Source organism: Neophocaena asiaeorientalis, unplaced genomic scaffold, assembly GCF_003031525.2.
Source record: "Neophocaena asiaeorientalis asiaeorientalis breed wild unplaced genomic scaffold, Neophocaena_asiaeorientalis_V1.1 scaffold379, whole genome shotgun sequence".
In the NCBI taxonomy this organism is placed as follows: domain Eukaryota; kingdom Metazoa; phylum Chordata; class Mammalia; order Artiodactyla; family Phocoenidae; genus Neophocaena; species Neophocaena asiaeorientalis.
This window is the reverse complement of record NW_020172145.1, coordinates 2,317,449-2,336,319: the sequence shown is the minus strand read 5'-3', so window position 1 is coordinate 2,336,319 and position 18,871 is coordinate 2,317,449.

Below are 18,871 nucleotides of genomic sequence, written 5' to 3'. Positions count from 1 at the left end.
TCATTTTCTAAAGTTGAGCTTGTTTCCATGGGTAATCTGTTTATTAAAATAATAATCTGTTAGTATCTTTAATGAAATGTATTTAAACATACATGGGGAAGATTGTTGGCTCAATTATAGTCAAATTAGCGGTGACTTGAATGGGAAGTAATGTCATTAGATCTACATTTACCCATGATTAATATTTATACATTCAGCATTTATTTTGACAGATGTTTATTGATTACTTCTGTGTACTCAAGTCTAGAAATGAAACGATGAATGAGATACAATCCCTTTCCTTAAAGTTCTATCTGCACAAGTTTCTGTGAATATAGGTAACTATTACACTACATTAATAATTCTATAGTAGATATATTAGAGACATTCTAAGAAATCACATATGTCATTAAAAGGTGCTAAGGGGTTTGGCTACCTGTAGAGACTGATACAACACTGGAAACGAATATGATCAGATCTTTGCTCTAGCCAGAAAATTCTAACAGAGTGTGGAGGGCAGTGTAAAGGGGTGGTTTATTGATATTGGAATTAGGGAGACTGATTAGAGACTTCTGTTCCATTAGCAGCAGCAAAACGGAAGCTTGTATTGTTAGTGGGTGGAAGGAGGGCTTAATTCTACAACAGAAGGAGAAGGAAGGGAATATTTGTATTTCTCTGGACATGCAAAGGTGTTAACATTAGCAAAATAAAAGTTAATGCTTCATCAGAAAACATTAAACTTTGTTGTACATACAGTTTTATACCAAGAATGCAGGCAGCTCTCTTAGTATATAGCTTCATACCTAAAGGTCTAATATAATTTTTTATCTATGGCCATAGATAAAAAGATTCTAGGTATTCTGAAATTACTTTCCTTCCAATTGAGTATTTGATTGTCAGATTTTTAGTCTTATGTGAGCTAATGGAGTTTAGACTAAAACTATATAAATATCGCGCAGGCTCAGCGGCCATGGCTCACGGGCCCAGCCGCTCCGCGGCATGTGGGATCTTCCCGGACCGGGGCACGAACCCGTGTCCCCTGCCTCGGCAGGCGGGCTCTCAACCACTGCGCCACCAGGGAAGCCCTATATTTCTATTTTTTACGGTAAAAATGAACATATTTATTGATTTGAATTTCTAGAGAAAGACTGCTTTTAACACTGTTTAACATAAAAGTACTTAAAGTATAATTTCATATTTTGTAAGCATTATTTTGTAACTATTCTGCATTTTAGTCACATTAAAGATTAATTTTAATAAGATCATTTAAATAAAAGAGTGGTAATCAAAAAAAAGAGTGGTGATCAAAAGCAAATTACTATAATATTCACTTATATTTATAATGTAATTTCTCAAATGTAAGGTAATTTTAAGCCAGTACCCATTATTACAATTGCTGAAAAGTAAATTTTAAAAAATATTAAAAGAATATACAGTATGCTGTTATCCTCAGATTTTTAGACATTTGTATTCCTCTATCATAAATATCCTCTTTTCCTTCATTTTCCAAAATAAATTCCATTCATTTTCAAAAGAATTTATTTTGGAAAATGAAGTATGGATACTTTTGGTGTATTATGTAGTCCATTTTCAAATTTTCAAAGGTTACATAATTTGATTAGCCAGATCCATTTCTTTCACCTTGCCCTTATGGTTGTGTCCAGGTCTGTCCTGGTTGTGAGGCCACTCAGGATGTTGGATATTTAATTAGTGAGTCAACAAGTATTTATTTAAATACTATATAGGGTACATGGTGTCAGTTAATAAAATACAAGGCATTTTATAATAATTTGTATTTTTTGGCTCAAAGAGGATAGTTTGACCTTCCTCGATTCACTGACTATTTGGGTTCCCTTATTCAGAAATGTATATTGTGTGCCTATCAAGTACCACATATCATGCTAGATAGATATTGGGAATATAAAGATGAGTAAGGCTGTCTTCAGAACTCACTGTTAGTAAGAGAGAATGTACACAGAGAGTAACAAGGCCTTTTGATAAGTGCTCTTCTATCACAATGAAGAGAGTACTGTTTGACTCACGGAGATGAGAGTGATGAATTTTGCTTAGGAGAACATGTCTAAATGCTTGGTTACTTCAATATGGTAAAAAAATCCACTACAATACATACAGAAGGCCAGCGTACAAAGAAGCAAGGTCTAGGGACTTCCTAGGTGGTCCAGTGGTTAAGACTGTGAGCTCCCAATATAGGGGACGCACGTTCAATCCCTGGTAGGGAGCGAAGATCCTGCATACCTCAAGAAAAGACCTAAAAAAACAAAAAAAAGGAAACAAGGCCTAGTTATGAGCATTGTTTCAGGAAATGATATCTGAGAACTCGAAGTTCAGCATTTAAAAAATAGACACTTGTATTTTTGCAGATATTTTGAAATGTCAACTGTAAAAGCCCACTTAGAATGAGTACTTATTGATTGAATTAATTGAATTTCAGTCCTGGTTTTGAAAGAAAATTGCCCAACAAAAAGAATATAACCAAAACTTAGACCTCTCAATTATCATAAATGATGCAAAGAAAAGACATTAATTGAGAAATCATCTTATGAGCCCTGGCTATTTCAGGATCAGGCCCCTATTCTGGATGATTGTGAAAGCAAGCGTAGGCGTCATCTTCTGGGAGGTAGAGAGCAGAAGCACTTTACTAAGGACTAGCTGATTTAATTGTTAGCATTGAGTAAGACACATGACCACTTGGTGCTTTGGTTTCTTCTGTTTTAAAATTGAAAATATTTTCAAGATACTACTTCCATATCCAAAATTGTATTTTTCTCATTCTACAAAGGAGAAAACCAGTGGTTTTCAGAAACTTTGTAGTGTGAGAAAAATGTGAAAGGAAATCAAATCTTCAGTGGTAAGATCAGCAATAATTTAAGAAAGCAGGACAATATCCCAAGATTTGGAAAAAACAAACAAAGATAAGCAGAAAAATTTTTCCCTAACTGTTCCAACTTCACTCCCATATGCAACATTGACTTAAGCCCAATAGTTGTGCTACTTCATGATAAACAGACACTCTTCTGGCAGAGTTATATATTGTCTTAATCCATTTAAAACTCTTATTTGAAATGTGCTTCATATTGAGACCCAGGAAATAGTTCAGGAAATATTATTTAAAAGAAAAATGAAGGCAAACAAAAATGTAAACATTCATTTTCCTGACCTGTAAAAATTGTAGAATTACTATTTAAGGTCAGTCATACTAATCTGTCTGATAGTTAAATCATACTAGTCAGCCCAGTAGTTAGCCTGATATTCCTCCCATTTTACAAGTGAGGAAACTGAGGCACAGAGGCACTCAAATAGTTGCAGTGATGGTTTCATTGCTCTAATAATTGTCTGAATTTTCCTTATGAATTTCTGTAATTACGGATGTCTGGCTATCAGTTTTGTCATCAATAATGTGACTGATTGGATTAAATAACATTTTAGACCCTTAGGTTTTCTTCCTACCAGGATTTACATAAACTACACTTGCATATACAGCTCTAATGTAGTGTAGATTACTGAAAATATATGAGAAGGCAGCAAATTTGACTCACACCCTTGGAGTACTGTTTGCACTGCCACACATTTGCCAAGCTTCCATCATATGACACTTAAATATAACTACGGGCCTTTTTTTCTTACTCGTTCCCTCCTTCTCTACCTCCCTTCTGTAATAATCCATCTGGAGTCTGATCTGAACAAAGAAAAGCATTGTGTTGTTGGATTAGAAAATTGTTCCAAATATTCTCTATTCTTGAGCAATATATGGTCTAGTAGAAGCTATAGCAAATAACTGCACATAAGCTAGTGTCTGAACACCAGCCTCTGAGATATCCTAATTGACTCTCCTTTTTTCTCCTTCAATTCACATAGCTAGGCCAGTCTTCTTTAAAAAAAAAAAATCACTTCCTTGCGCTCAGGCCTGTGCCTAAAATCCTCATCTCTTCCATGATTTTTCTTAAACTAAATCTCAATTTCTGTGCCTACCCTTAAGGGTTACATTACCTGTTGCAATCATTTTTTCTCATTTCTCCACAACACACCTTTTGCTCAAATTAGAAGCCTCCTCACTACTCTCTGGCTTCCTTAGTTCCTGTTGTCGTGTTCACTTCGGTGCCATTACTCCAATTAAACAGTTCTTCCTTTCTCAGTGAACAACAGAGATGTTCTGCTGTATCAGCAAGGAATCGGTTCCACAACCGCAAATGCTTGGCTACGAAGATCCTTGGATGCTTAAGTCCGTTTTATAAAATGGTGTATTACAGATACTGAGGGCTCCCTGTATGCCATTGATAGGTCCATTTCTGGTAAGTCCAGCTCTGTTCTTACCTGCATGACCAGAATCTGCCTTCTGGCTTCTTGCAGTCAAGTAATGGATTTTATTATTGCCTTCTAAGGATGAATATTGTTTCCACATGGAGCTTGAGTTCTTGGCTTTCTCTCTTTCCTGGCCATTTAGAAACTTAAGAATAGGACTCGAGCAGAAGCAAGAACTACAATACTGCAGCCTGTGGAACAAAAACCACATTCACAGAAAGATAGACAAAATGAAAAGGCAGAGGACTATGTACAAGATGAAGGAACAAGATAAAACCACAGAAAAACAACTAAATGAAGTGGAGATAGGCAATTTTCCAGAAAAAGAATTCAAAATAATGATAGTGAAGACGATCCAGGACTTTGGAAAAAGAATGGAGGCAAAGGCAAAAACAGAGATGAACAATACAATAACTGAAATGAAAAATATACCAGAAGGAATCAATAGCAGAACAACTGAGGCAGAAGAACGGGTAAGTGACCTGGAATACAGAATAGTGGAAATCACTGCCACGGAAGAGAATAAAGAGAAAACAATGACGAGAAATGAAGACAGCCTAAGAGACCTCTAGGACAACATTAAATGCACCAACCTTCGCATTATAGGAGTCCCAGAAGGAGAAGAGAGAGAGAAAGGAGCTGAGAAAATATTTGAAGAGATTATAGTCGAAAACTTCCCTAACATGGGAAAGGAAATACCCACCCAAGTCGTGGAAGCACAGAGAGTCCCAGGCAGGATAAACCCAAGGAGAAACATGCGGAGACACATAGTAATCAAACTGACAAAAATTAAAGACAAAGAAAAATGATTAAAAGCAGCAAGGGAAAAATGACAACATGAAGGCGAGCTCCCATAAGGTTAAGAGCTGATTTCTGAGTAGAAACTCTACAAGCAGAAGGGAGTGGCATGATATATTTAAAGTGAAGAAAGGGAAGAACCTACAAACAAGATTACTCTACCCAGCAAGGATCTCATTCAGATTCAAGGGAGAAATCAAAAGCTTTACAGACAAGCAAAAGCTAAGCGAATTCAGCACCACCAAACCAGCTCTACAGCAAATGCTAAAGGAACTTCTCTAAGTGGGAAACACAAGAGAAGAAAAGGACCTACAAAAACAAATGTAAAACAATCAAGAAAATGGTAATAGGAACATACATATCGATAATTACCTTAAATGTGAATGGATTAAATGCTCCAACCTAAAGACACAGGGTCACTGAATGGATTCAAAAATAAGAGACCCACTTCAGACCTAGGGACATAAACAGACTGAAAGTGAGGGGATGGAAAAAGATATTCCATGAAAATGGAAATCAAAAGAAAGCTGGAGTAGCAATACTCAGATAAAATAGACTTTAAAATAAAGAATGTTACAACAAACAAGGAAGGACACTACATAATGATCAAGGGATCAATCCAAGAAGATACAACAATTATATATGCAGCCAATGTAGGAGCACCTTGATACATAAGGACAGTGCTAACAGCTATAAAAGAGGAAATCAACAGTAACACAATAATAGTGGGGGAATTTAACACCTCCCTTACACCAATGGACAGAACATGAAGACAGAAAATTAATAAGGAAGCATAAGCTTTAAATGACACAATAAACCAGAGAGATTTAGTTAATATTCATAGGACATTCCATCTGAAAACAGCAGATTACACTTTCTTTGAAAGTGCACATGGAACATTCTCCAGGATAAATCACATCTTGGGTCACAAATCAAGCCTTGGTAAATTTAAGAAAATTGAAATCATATCAGGCATCTTTTCCGACCACAACACTATGAGGTTAGAAATCAATTACAGGGAAAAAAACATTGAAAAACAGAAACTTATGGAGGCTAAACAAAAGGCTAAGCAACAATCAAAGAGGAAATCAAAAAAAATACCTAGAGACAAATGACAATGAAAACACGACTATCCAAAACCTATGGGATACAGCAAAAGCAGTTTTAAGAGGAAAGTTTATAGCAATTCAATCGTAACTCAGGAAACAAGAAAAATATCAAATAAACAATCTAACCTTATACCTAAAGCAACTAGAGAAAGAAGAACAAACAAAACACAAAGTTAGTAGAAGGAAAGAAATCATAAAGATCAGAGCAGAAATAATTGAAATAGAAACAAAGAAAACAATAGCAAAAATCAATAAAACTAAAAGCTGGTTCTTTGAGGAGATAAACAAAATTGATAAACCCTTAGCCAGACTCATCAAGAAAAAGAGGGAGAGAACTCAAATCAATAAAATTAGGAATGAAAAAGGAGAAGTTACAATGGACACCACAGAACTACAAAGCATCATAAGAGACTACTACAAGCAACTCTATGCCAATAAAATGGACAACTTGGAAGAAATGGACAAATTCTTAGAAAGGTATAACCTTCCAAGATAGAACCAGGAAGAAATAGAAAATATGAACAGACCAATCACAAGTAATGAAATTGAAACTGTGATTAAAAATCTTCCAACAAACAAAAGCCCAGGACCAGATGGCTTCATAGGTGAATTCTATCAAACATTTAGAGAAGAGCTAACGCCTGTCCTTCTCAAACTCTTCCAAAATATTGCAGAGGAAGGAACAGTCCCAAACTCATTCTATGAGGCCACCATCACCTTTTTACCAAAACCAGAGGAAGATACTACAAAAGAAGAAAATTACAGACCAGTATCACTGATGAATACAGATGCAAAAATCCTCAACAAAATAATAGCAAACAGAATCCAACAGCACAATAAAAGGATCATACACCATGAGTAAGTGGGATTTATTCCAGGGATGCAAGGATTCTTCAATATACACAAATCAATCAATGTGATAAACCATATTAACAAATTGAAGAATAAAAACCAGGTGATCATCTCAATTGATGCAGAGAAAGCTTTCAACAAGATTCAACATTAATTTATGACAAAAAATCTCCAGAAAGTGGGCATAGAGGGAGCCTATGTCAACATGATAAAGGCCATATATGATAAACCCACAGCAAACATCATTCTCAGTGGTGAAAAAAATGAAAGCATTTCCTCTAAGATCAGGAACTAGACAAGGCTGTCCACTCTCACCACTATTATTCAACATACTTTTGGAAATCCTAGCCATGGCAATCAAAGAAGAAAATGAAATAAAGGGAATACAAATTAGAAAAGAAGAAGTAAAACTGTCATGGTTTGCAGATGACATGATGCTATACATAGATAATCCTAAAGATGCCACCAGAAAACTACTAGAGCTAATCAATGAATTTGGTAAAGTTACAGAATACAAAATTAATGCACAGAATATCTAGCATTCCTATACACTAACGTCAAAATATCAGAAAGAGAAATTAAGGAAACAATCCCATTCAACACTGCAACAACAACAACAAAAATACCTTGGAGTAAACCTACCTAAGGAGGTAAAAGACCTGTACTCAGAAAACTATAAGACACTGATGAAAGAAATCAAGGTGACATAAACAGATGGAGAAATATACCATGTTTTTGGATTGGAAGAATCAATATTGTGTACTACTCAAAGCAATCTACAGATTTAATGTAATCCCTATCAAATTACCAATGTCATTTTTTACTGAACTAGAACAAAAACTCTTAAAATTTGTATGGAGACATGAAAGACCCTGAATAGCCAAAGCAATCTTGAGGGAAAAAATAGAGTTGGAGGAATCAGACTTTACTACAGAGCTACAGTAATCAAGACAATACGTTACTGGTAGAAAAAAACAGAAATGTAGGTCAATGGAACAGGATAGAAAGCCCAGAGATAAACCCACACACGTATGGTCACCTAATCTATGACAAAGGAGACAAGGATATACAGTGGAGAAAAGACATTCTCTTCAATAAGTGGTGCTGGGAAAACTGGACAGCTACATGTAAAAGAATGAAATTAGAACACTCCCTAACACCACACACAAAAAGTAAACTCAAAATGGATTAAAGACTAAAATATAAGACCAGATACTGTAAAACTCTTAGTGGAAAACATAAGAAGAACACTCTTTGACATAAATCACAGCAAGATCTTTTTTGTCCCACCTCCTAGAGTAATGGAGATAAAAACAAAAATAAACAAATGGGACCTACTGAAACTTAAAAGCTTTTGCACAGCAAAGGAAACTATAAACAAGGCAAAAAGCAACGCTCAGAACGGGAGAAAACATTTGCAAACGAATCAACGGACAAAAAATTAACCTCCAAAATATATAAACAGTTCATGCAACTCAATATTAAAAAACAAACAACTGAATCCAAAAATGGGCAGAAGACCTAAATAGACATTTCTCCAAAGAAAACATACAGATGGCCAAGAAGCACATGAAAAGCTGCTCAACATCACTATTAGAGAAATGAAAATCAAAACTGCAATTAGGTATCACGTCACACCAGTTAGAATGGACATCATCAGAAAATCTACAAACAACAAATGTTGGAGAGGGTGTGGAGAAAAGGGAATCCACTTGCACTATTAGTAGGAATGTAAATGGATACAGCCACTATGGAGAACAGAATGGAGGTTCCTTAAAAAACTAAAAGTAAAAAACAAAACAAAACAAAACCCTAAAAGTAGATTTACCATATGACCCAGCGATCCCACTAGTGGGCATATACCCAGAGAAAACCATAATTCAAAAAGACACCTGCATCCCAATGTTCATTGCAGCACTATTTACAATAGCCAGGTCATGGAAGCAACCTAAATGCCCATTGCCAGATGAATGGATAAAGTTGTGGTATATATATACAATGGAATATTACTCAGCCATAAAAAGGAATGAAATTGGGTCATTTGTAGAGACGTAGATGGACCTAGAGACTGTCATAGGGAGTGAAGTAAGTCAGAAAGAGAAAAACAAATATATTAATGCATATATGTGCAATCTAGAAAAATGGTACCAATGAACCAGTTTTCAGGGCAGAAATGGAAACACAGGTGCAGAGAACAAGCGTATGGACACCAAGTGGGGAAAGTGGGGGGTAATTGTGCTGGTGGTGGGATGAATTGGGAGATTGAATTGACATATACACACTAATATGTATACAATAGATAACTAATAAGAATGTGCTGTATAAAAAAAATTAAAAAAAAGAATAGGGCTCACCTATTAAAACCACAGTGTGCCGCTTTTTTTTTTTTTCCAGACAAGCCTATGTAGACCCACCTGATAATACAATCATTATTTCTCGGAATGGATTATTAAGAAAAAATAATATTGTGGTTTTCGTGTAGGCTGTTGGTTTAAAAAGTACTTATTATTTACCTGTATCAGTACCATCTGGAATTTGCATTTTTCTCTTGCCTCCATAGTTCAGTCCATTGCCCTGGATTCCATAATGCATTTCTTTGCCAGAGAGAGAGAGAGAGATGCCCAAGAAGATGAGTGTCTAAATCATTTTATGCATATGATCCCCATTTTAGTGTTTTACCTTAAACACTCAGGTGTAAGTGCAATTTTATCTTGGAGCTCCCATTAAACTGGGAATGGGAGCACTCAGCAAAACATATGGCTGTTGGGCTTCCCTGGTGGCACAGTGGTTGGGAGTCCGCCTGCCGATGCAGGGGACACGGGTTCGTGCCCTGGCCTGGGAAGATCCCACATGCCGCAGAGTGGCTGGGCCCGTGAGCCATGGCCACTGAGCCTGCGCTCCGCAACGGGAGAGGCCACAACAGTGAGAGGCCCATGTACCACAAAAACAAAAAAACAAAAAAACAGAAAAAACCATACGGCTGTTAAACATATGCCTTCAGCCATCATGTGCCAGCTCTTCCTTAAGTTCATTCTTCCCTTTATAAAGTAAGTTGCTGAATTTGCAAGTTCTGACTCGGATTTTTATCATTCCTGCAAATCCACTTAAAATCTTTCTGCTGAGCATTATTGCTTAATTCAGTAGCTTCTTTGATTAAATATGATTCAACCTGTTTAGTAGGAATTGACCTCTTCTGATTCTTAGGAAAGGAATAGAAAGACATCTATTAGTCAGTGCTTAGAAATATTATTGTATCCCCAAAAGGTTTGGTTTATTTTGGTATTGATCATTGTTTTCTTTCATTCTAGAAATAATTGTGAATGTTTGACTCTTAATCTAGTATGACTAACATTTCTTGAGCACCCATCATGGTCAAAGTATTGTGCCAGTCACCATGTAGTAATAGAGATGAGAATGACATGCCTGCTCCTCAAGAAGCAGAGTAAGTGACAGACTTGAGCTGAACTATTCAGTTTCACTAGGTAAAATATGATCAGTATCGGAATAAGATGATCAGTAGGAGAGGAGACCAGAAGAGGAAGTAACTGGTTCTGCTAAAGCACCCCTTGGTTACCTTTTCATCATGTCACCATGCACTGATGGCAGACATAAATAACAGAAGTGTGCCATAAGGTTAACCAATAAACTTTAAATGGAATGCCTACTCTCTCGTCAGAGATATAAAACTCATGTATTTACAGATGCAACACATATCACATGTGTGGCTGCATACCCTGAAGAACTGGTATACTTCCACCTTCACCACAAACACTGAAAAATGTAGTTTGAAGTCCAAACCCTAATTTAATACTGTATATCAGTTCAACGGTAGTAAAACATGTGCCCTGTTTTATATGGTATCTTCTTTCTTTCTTTAGCCTCATGGCATTATTTACCTTGCTAAAATGGAACAGAGTACCAGTTGTTTGTTTGTTTGTTTAATAAAAATGTCTGAATTAGTGTGTGGAAAGACAGTACAATAGTTGAGATTTAGCAAAATCCATGGAATTTTTTAGGTACTTAAAAATACCTCTTGGGTCACTTTCATAGCTGACTTGGTCTAAATTTAGTTAGGTATCTGAGTTAAGATTACTAGTGAAATCACATATTTCAGGGAATAATAGTTTGAAGAGCTTCTTCAGGTCTTTTTGCTCATACTAGCCCCACGTGAGCCTCTACATGCTGTCTTTGAATTTTGCTGCTCAGTTGTCCCTTGACTAGAGATACTTTAAGAAACCCTTGATTATCTTTGTCCTTATGCAGTTGTTGCTGGAGATACATTTTAGTACATTCCTCAGTCCTCTACATAAGACCTCAAGCATTTCTTTCAGATGTAAGTGACAGGAGACTCTGTATAACATCTTTAGACGCTGACTGCCTTTGTTCATTATTCAGCTCACCTCTTACCAGCTGTGGGAGCTTGAGTAAGTTAATAAGCCTCTCTTGACAACAGTCCTCAGTTTCCTCATCTGTCAAATTCAAATAATAATGACTACTTTCTCGAGGTATTGTGAGGATGAAATGAGTTAATGCCTGGAAGTTAAGCAAAACAGAGATTGGCACATAATAATATCCCATAATAATAATTAGTGGACTACTATCATTATGAAATGGCATACATTTCCTTTTTTTTCTTTTTAACATCTTTATTGGGGTATAATTGCTTTACAATGGTGTGTTAGTTTCTGCTTTACAACAAAGTGAATCATTTATACATATACATATGTTCCCATATCTCTTCCCTCTTGCATCTCCCTCCCTCCCACCCTCCCTATCCCACCCCTCTAGGTGATGACAAGCCACCTAGCTGATCTCCCTGTGCCATGCGGCTGCTTCCCACTAGCTATCCACCCTACGTTTGGTAGTGCATATATGTCCATGCCACTCTCTCACTTTGTCACAGCTTACCCTTTCCCCTCCCCATACCCTCAAGTCCATGCTCTAGTAGGTCTGTGTCTTTATTCCCGTCCTACCCCTAGGCTCTTCATGACATTTTTTTTTTCTCTTAGATTCCATATATACGGGTTAGCATACGGTATTTGGTTTTCTCCTTCTGACTTACTTCACTCTGTATGACAGACTCCAGGTCCATCCACCTCACTACAAATAACTCAATTTTGTTCCTTTTTATGGCTGAGTAATATTCCATTGTATATATGTGCCACATCTTCTTCATCCATTCATCTGTCGATGGGCACTTAGGTTGCTTCCATGTCCTGGCTATTGTAAACAGAGCTGCAATGAACATTTTGGTACAAAGATGGCATACATTTCTTAGTGTCCCTTGATAAACAGTGTATTTTCCTTAAGAGCACTGAAAATCATGCTGCTGTTTTCACTTGGACTTCAAAAAGCCCAGAGTCACATTCTGAGACATCTTGAGTTACTCATATGGAATAAGAGTCTTACATATCTGTGCTCAAAATTTCCTCTTATTTCGATCTTCAGTGTGCATATGGATTTTCTCTAGCTCTGTTTTTGTGTATTAATTTATATATTTCAATTTCATCATATGTAAAGGCAACTCAGATTCTTCCTTAAACTAGATAGAATAATGAGCAAGCAAATACAAAGAAATAAATAAACAAGGTATTCAGATTGGTCCTAATTAATTTTTATTTTATTCACTTTAAAAAAATTTATTTATTTGGCTGCATCGGGTTCCAGTTGCTGCACGTGGATCTTCTGTTGTGGCATGTGGGCTCTTCATTGCGGGATTCTCCCTAGTTGCAGTGCAAGGGATTCTCTGGTTGTGGCGTGTGGGCTCCAGAGCATGTGGGGCTCAGTAGTGGCACCACGCAGGCTGTCTAGTTGTGGCACATGGGCTCTAGAGCACGCAGGCTCAGTAGTTGTGGCATGCGGCCTTAGTTGCCTTGCGGCACGTAGGATCATAGTTCCGCGACCAGGGATCAAACCCATGTCCCCCTGCACTGGAAGGCGAATTCTTAACCACTGGACCACCAGGGAAGGCCCCTAATTAATTTTTAAAACAGCATATTTGAAAGTGAAAATAAAATGTACATATTTTGAATGTCCAACCTTCTATAGCATAATTATATTATGCCACAAAATAAATAGAGGGTGAAGGCATAAGGGATATTTAGAGATGGATTGAAGTATAGTGTCAATCTCTCTGACTTAATTTGGGCTCCTGGAAGAGTCAGGTCACAAAAGTCATATAAATAAGCCACAGAAGAAAGCGTACAGACACTAGTAAGTTACAGCCACTAAAGAGTGACCTCATATGTAGAAGTTCGATTTTCTAGCTATTCAGTTTTATTGGTCTATTGCATTCATTTTAGCATGAAGTATCCCATTAACATTTTATACCATTTTGAAAAATTAGATTCATGAACAAATACATCCCTCAAAAATAAAATTGGGAGGTATTTGTGAAGTGGTCATAGATGCTTTATATTTTGGCCTGAGAATTTGGGTTAATGGCAGAATTTTGTTATTTCTTATGAGCTTCTAAATCACAGGATTCATTACTAGCTGGTAAAAATGACCACACTTGATTTTCTCTCTTGCTGATAGCTTTACTTGAGTAAAAATATAAAATGTTCTGTTGGCTTATATTTTATGTTTCCATAGTGATCTAAGGTAGAGGGTGAATAAAAGCTACTCTAATTTCAAACATTTAGTCTTCTTGCTTTAATGTTTTAGTCAGTATATACATTGTGAAGGATGAAGGGCACAGGAATCATTTGACTGGAGATCTCAGCACTGGCAGAGTTGGAACGATTATTCAGCGGAAAAACCCCGAACTGAGCGGTTGATGTACATCACTGTCCATCTTGCTTCCTTCCTCACTGGAAGCCTGAGAAATCCAGTAGTTTTGGGTGTGGTAACATGGTAACACCACCAACTGAGGGAACAAGTACGTTGTGCCAAGCCTTGAGCAGTAGACACTATATTATATAGGTTTGAAAATTCAACAAATAAAGAATTTCTTGAAGAGCCTAGTTACTGGACTAAGGAATGTATATGCCAGAACCAGAAACTCTAAAGAGTAATATTTTGAAAAGAATTACTGATATGCATAGTTTAGGCATGGTACAATATTAAGGTTTGGGAGGTATGTATAGTAAGAGAGTAGAGAGTTGGAAGTTAGGAAAGTTGAATTGACCATTATGTTTTATGAAGGTAACATGGTGGCCATGGTTGAGAATATGAAGGAGCTTGAATTCTTTGTGTGCGTTAGCAAATCAGAGAGAATAAAAATTATAGACTACATGAAGAAGATACTACATAGAATATTTCAAAATATGAAGATTCTAATAAAGTAGATGGAAATAAGCGCTTGGAATTATGAGGATGGTGAGCATAGGCTGGCACCTCCCCTCTGAAGCAAGTAATTAACATGAGACTCTTCAAACAGAGAGGAACTCCAGACCTTCTGTAGGCAATGAGGAAGATGTACAGGCATTAAGCTATTTTTAAAAAACCTGTAGGTTGTCCTGGTGGAGAAAAATGTCCTGTGGTTTGACATTGACTTTATATATGGCAAGGGTCTGCAAATTGGATCTGTCAGACAAATCCAGCCTGCCACCTATTTTGTAAATAAAGTCTTGGTGAAACACAGTCACATTCATTCTTTTTTTTTTTTTTTTTTTTTTTTGCGGTACGCGGGCCTCTCACTGTTGTGGCCTCTCCCGCTGCGGAGCACAGGCTCCAGACGCACAGGCTCAGTGGCCATGGCTTACGGGCCCAGCCGCTCCGCGGCATGTGGGATCTTCCCGGACCGGGGCACGAACCCATGTCCCCTGCATCGGCAGGCGGACTCTCAACCACTGTGCCACCAGGGAAGGCCCCACGCTCATTCTTTACATATTTTCTATAGCTTCTTTTGTACTATAATGGCAGAGTTGAGTAGTTGCAACAAAGTTTATGATCTGCAAAGCTTAAAGTATTACTAGCTGGCCCTTTGTACAAAAAATGTGCAGACCCCTGATATAGACAACAGTGTAGGAGGTATATGTTAAATGTTCAAACACACATGCATAATTTAATATTTTGACAGACCTTTCAAGAATTATTAAGTCCAGTGGGGTGAGTGATACTACCAAAACAAACAAGAGGACCATCTTTAGAAGCTATTAAGATAGTTGAGAAGTGTAGCAAGGGTGAGCAGTGGTGGGAGCAGTGGAATACATTCTTTGTTTTCTTCCTAAATAGTACATCTCTAAGACTTATTTTGCATAATGGAAACTTTGTGCCATTTGACCAACACCTCCCCATTTCTCCCTCCCCACAGACCCTGGCAAGCACCATTCTACTCTCTTCTATGTGTTTAACTATTTTAGATTCCATATATAAGTGAGATCGTGCAGTACTTGCTTTCTGTGTTCACTTAGCATAATGTCCTCCGGGTCCCCCCATGCTGTCACAAATGGCAGGGTTTCCTTCTTTTAAGGCTGACTGATATTCTATTTCATGTATTTTCTTTATCCATTCATCCATCAAAGGACATTTAGTTGTTTCAATGTCTTGGCTACGGTGACTAATCCTGCAATGAACATGAGAGTGGAACACAGTTTTAAAAAGGGTTTCCTTTTCTTTCTTTGTGATAATTTGGGTCAGATGGATTGTTAAGACTCTGACCAGAAGGTGTTAGAGAAACAAGGTGAAAGCAAGAAGTTAATCAGAGGGTCATTGCTTTTTACACGCTTACTGCTCACCTGTGGTACAGGCCCTGCTTCCTCCTTCCCCTGAGAAGCTGGTACAACCAGAGTACCAAATCTCCACCCTACCTCTCCACCAGCTCCCCCGATGTGAGAACTTCACTCTCTTAATTTCTGTTCTGTTATAGCTAAGTGTGCCTGTGTAAATCAGACACGTAGTAGTATTTTATTAGGAACATTTGACCAGAAATTGGGCTTAGGCCATAATCCTTATTAGTTGGGTTTTGAGCAAATCACTTATTCTTTCTTGGTCTTTGTTTCCTTGTATAAAGGATGGCTATAATATTTCATTTGTTTTGTCTACATCACTTATACTTCATAGTATTAGCAACAAGAAAAGAGAGGAGATATGTAAAAGTGTTTTGAAGAACATAAAGCACTGTTCAAATATAAGCTGCTATATACTTGCAGTATTGTTATTTTGCCGCACTGACAGGTAGGACTAGAGTAGTCCTGAGGTGCTAACCCCAAAACAGCCTGATGAAGTGATGTTGTCTGACCCAGCCTGACCTAATGACAGTTTGCTCTGGGAAGTCTCTGGGACAAGATATTTCAGTTATTTATGTCCATTTTAGTGTGGCTTAGACATCAAATGTTAATTGCTGGCCAGACATGGTGGTGGTAAAGACTTACTCATGTGGATTTAGCTGTACTGCACTTTCCTATGATCTTCTCTAAGAAGGAAATAAGAAACGTAGGCCTCCATGACATATATGCTGCATAGCTCATAGTAAGTAACCAGTTTTTTTTTTTTTAATGAATTTATTTATTTTTGGCTGCGGTGGGTCTCTGTTGCTGCACACGGGCTTTCTCTAGTTGCCGCGAGCAGGGGCTACTCTTCATTGTGGTGCACGGGCTTCTCATTGCCATAGCTTCTCTTATCGCAGAGCACGGGCTCTAGACACGCGGGCTTCGGTAGTCCTGGCACGTGGGCTCAGTAGTTGTGGCTCGCGGGCTCTAGAGTGCAGGCTCAGTGTTTGTGGCACATGGGCTTAGTTGCTCTGCAGCATGTGGGATCTTCCCAGACCAGGGCTCGAACCCATGTTCCCTGAATTGGCAGGTAGATTCTTAACCACTGTGCCACCGGGGAAGTCCAGTAAGTAACCAGTTTTCCTGAAGGAATGACTGGGGGAAAATGAATAAATTTGTACATACATGTGCTTAAAGAGAGAGAGAAGGAAATTGGGAGAAAGGAAATGAAGAACCAGTAAGAAAATGTTAATTGTCAGAAAGTCAAGTAGGCAATAAAGATTTTGAAGAGTGTATAAAGGAGAATTAGTAAGAGAATGAAGTGTCTGATAAGGAATTAATATTAAGATAGTTGAGAACACATTAGGCACTACGTATGAAATTTGCCTGTTATAGTATTTTCCTGCTAATCAAAGTATAACATGGACATCCATATAAGATGTTGAAATTTCTGTGCTCCAAATGGAAATATGACGAGATTTATTTAAATCAAGGCAATATACTTCTACACGTCAATAAGGATATAATATGTTAATTGAATCTGGGGCTGAGGCCCTTTTCATTTTGTCAGCTACTAGACTACAAGTTCATTATGAGTTCTTTGTACTTATCCTACAATAAAAGCAAAGTTCTCATAATATTACATTTGAAAGGCATCCAGCACTCAAGTGACTATATTTCCATGTTTCATAGTCTAAGGAATTACACTATTGTGGAAAATGTTTCAGGGTTCTTTACAGTGCTGTCTTGGGCTGCTCTATGCTAATCTAGATCATTTTATAGCTATAGCAACTAAAGAGCTATAAAGTGAACCACCAAGAGAAACTCATAATAAAATATTAAATTAGATGTTCTCCCTAAAGAATAACTACATCTGAAAAGTGAGTGGGGTATTTTGTTAGGTACATGCATTTTCAGAGTTAACTAGGGTGCCATTTAGCACATTGGAGTAGCTCTTGCAAACTTCCCAAGAGGTCTGGAAAAAGGGAATGAGTTTCTCAAAGTGCCTGTTTTTCCACTGGGGAACAATTGAAGTTAGAAGAATCTGTTTGAATAAATGGCTTCTCCCTTCCTGTGTGTTCACAGAACAATTGTAGTCAATACGGGATTTTCCCATTTTACCAACTAGGGTGGGGAGAAGTAATCTAAAACTTGTGTCTAAGGCTTCCCTTGCCAAAAGCTCTTTGAACTGCAGTCACCTTGGGATGGCTTGAAATTAAGAATTTCAAGGAAACAAGAAGATGAACTGGCTGGATGAACTCTAGAGATTTTATCCAGCACTAATAGAAAAGAACTTTTCCTGAAATCCTAAAATTAAATATGGTTTCCAGAGGGTCAAAGTATATAATATGGATAGATTTAGTCACTGTTCCAAACCAAACCTATGAAAGATATCTTCAGGTGACTAAAAATAAAAGTAGGTATTTTGTTACAGTTATTTCAAATCAAAAATTTCCTGTTACTAGGAATAGTAATGATAGTTAATGATAAGCTATAAATATCTAATATTATTTACCATTTTGTTAATTACCAATGGGAGAATGATAATATCCTCCAACTCATGAAAAAGCACACTAGAGACAACTGGAGATGGTAGGTTGCAATGGTTAAAAGGGAAAGTTCTGGAATTGGTTCACCTGTGATGAAAATCTGGTTCCACTATTTACTGTCTAGGTGAACTTACATAATTGTTAACTTTTAAAATTCTGTGTCTCTATTTATGCATAATTAAATAATACTCTTAAGTTGTTTTGATCATTAAATTGAATGATGCAGCCAAAGGGTACATGTCACAGTGTCTGACACATAGCACTCATAAAGGTGAAGACATATTGTCAGTTCTGCCATTATTTATTTTGTCCCTTTTCCCCGTAGATTTTCAGCAATGTTTACAAGTTGTGCCGTTGGCATTTAAGTTGGTTGATCCATTAAAAATAATTTCCTGTTTCTTAGCTAATGAATAGATGTTAACTAACGTCTTTATATGAAGAATTACTTCTTGAGGTATGATGTTTATTTTTTTTTTTTAAAGTGGCAAATGAATGGTAAAGTGCTAAAGGAAGTGAGCCTAATTTATTCACAAAGCATGGACACATGTCTATATGGATGTCTATGTAGGTGATGGATGCTAATTTAAAGGTGGCCAAGGAATCATGGCCA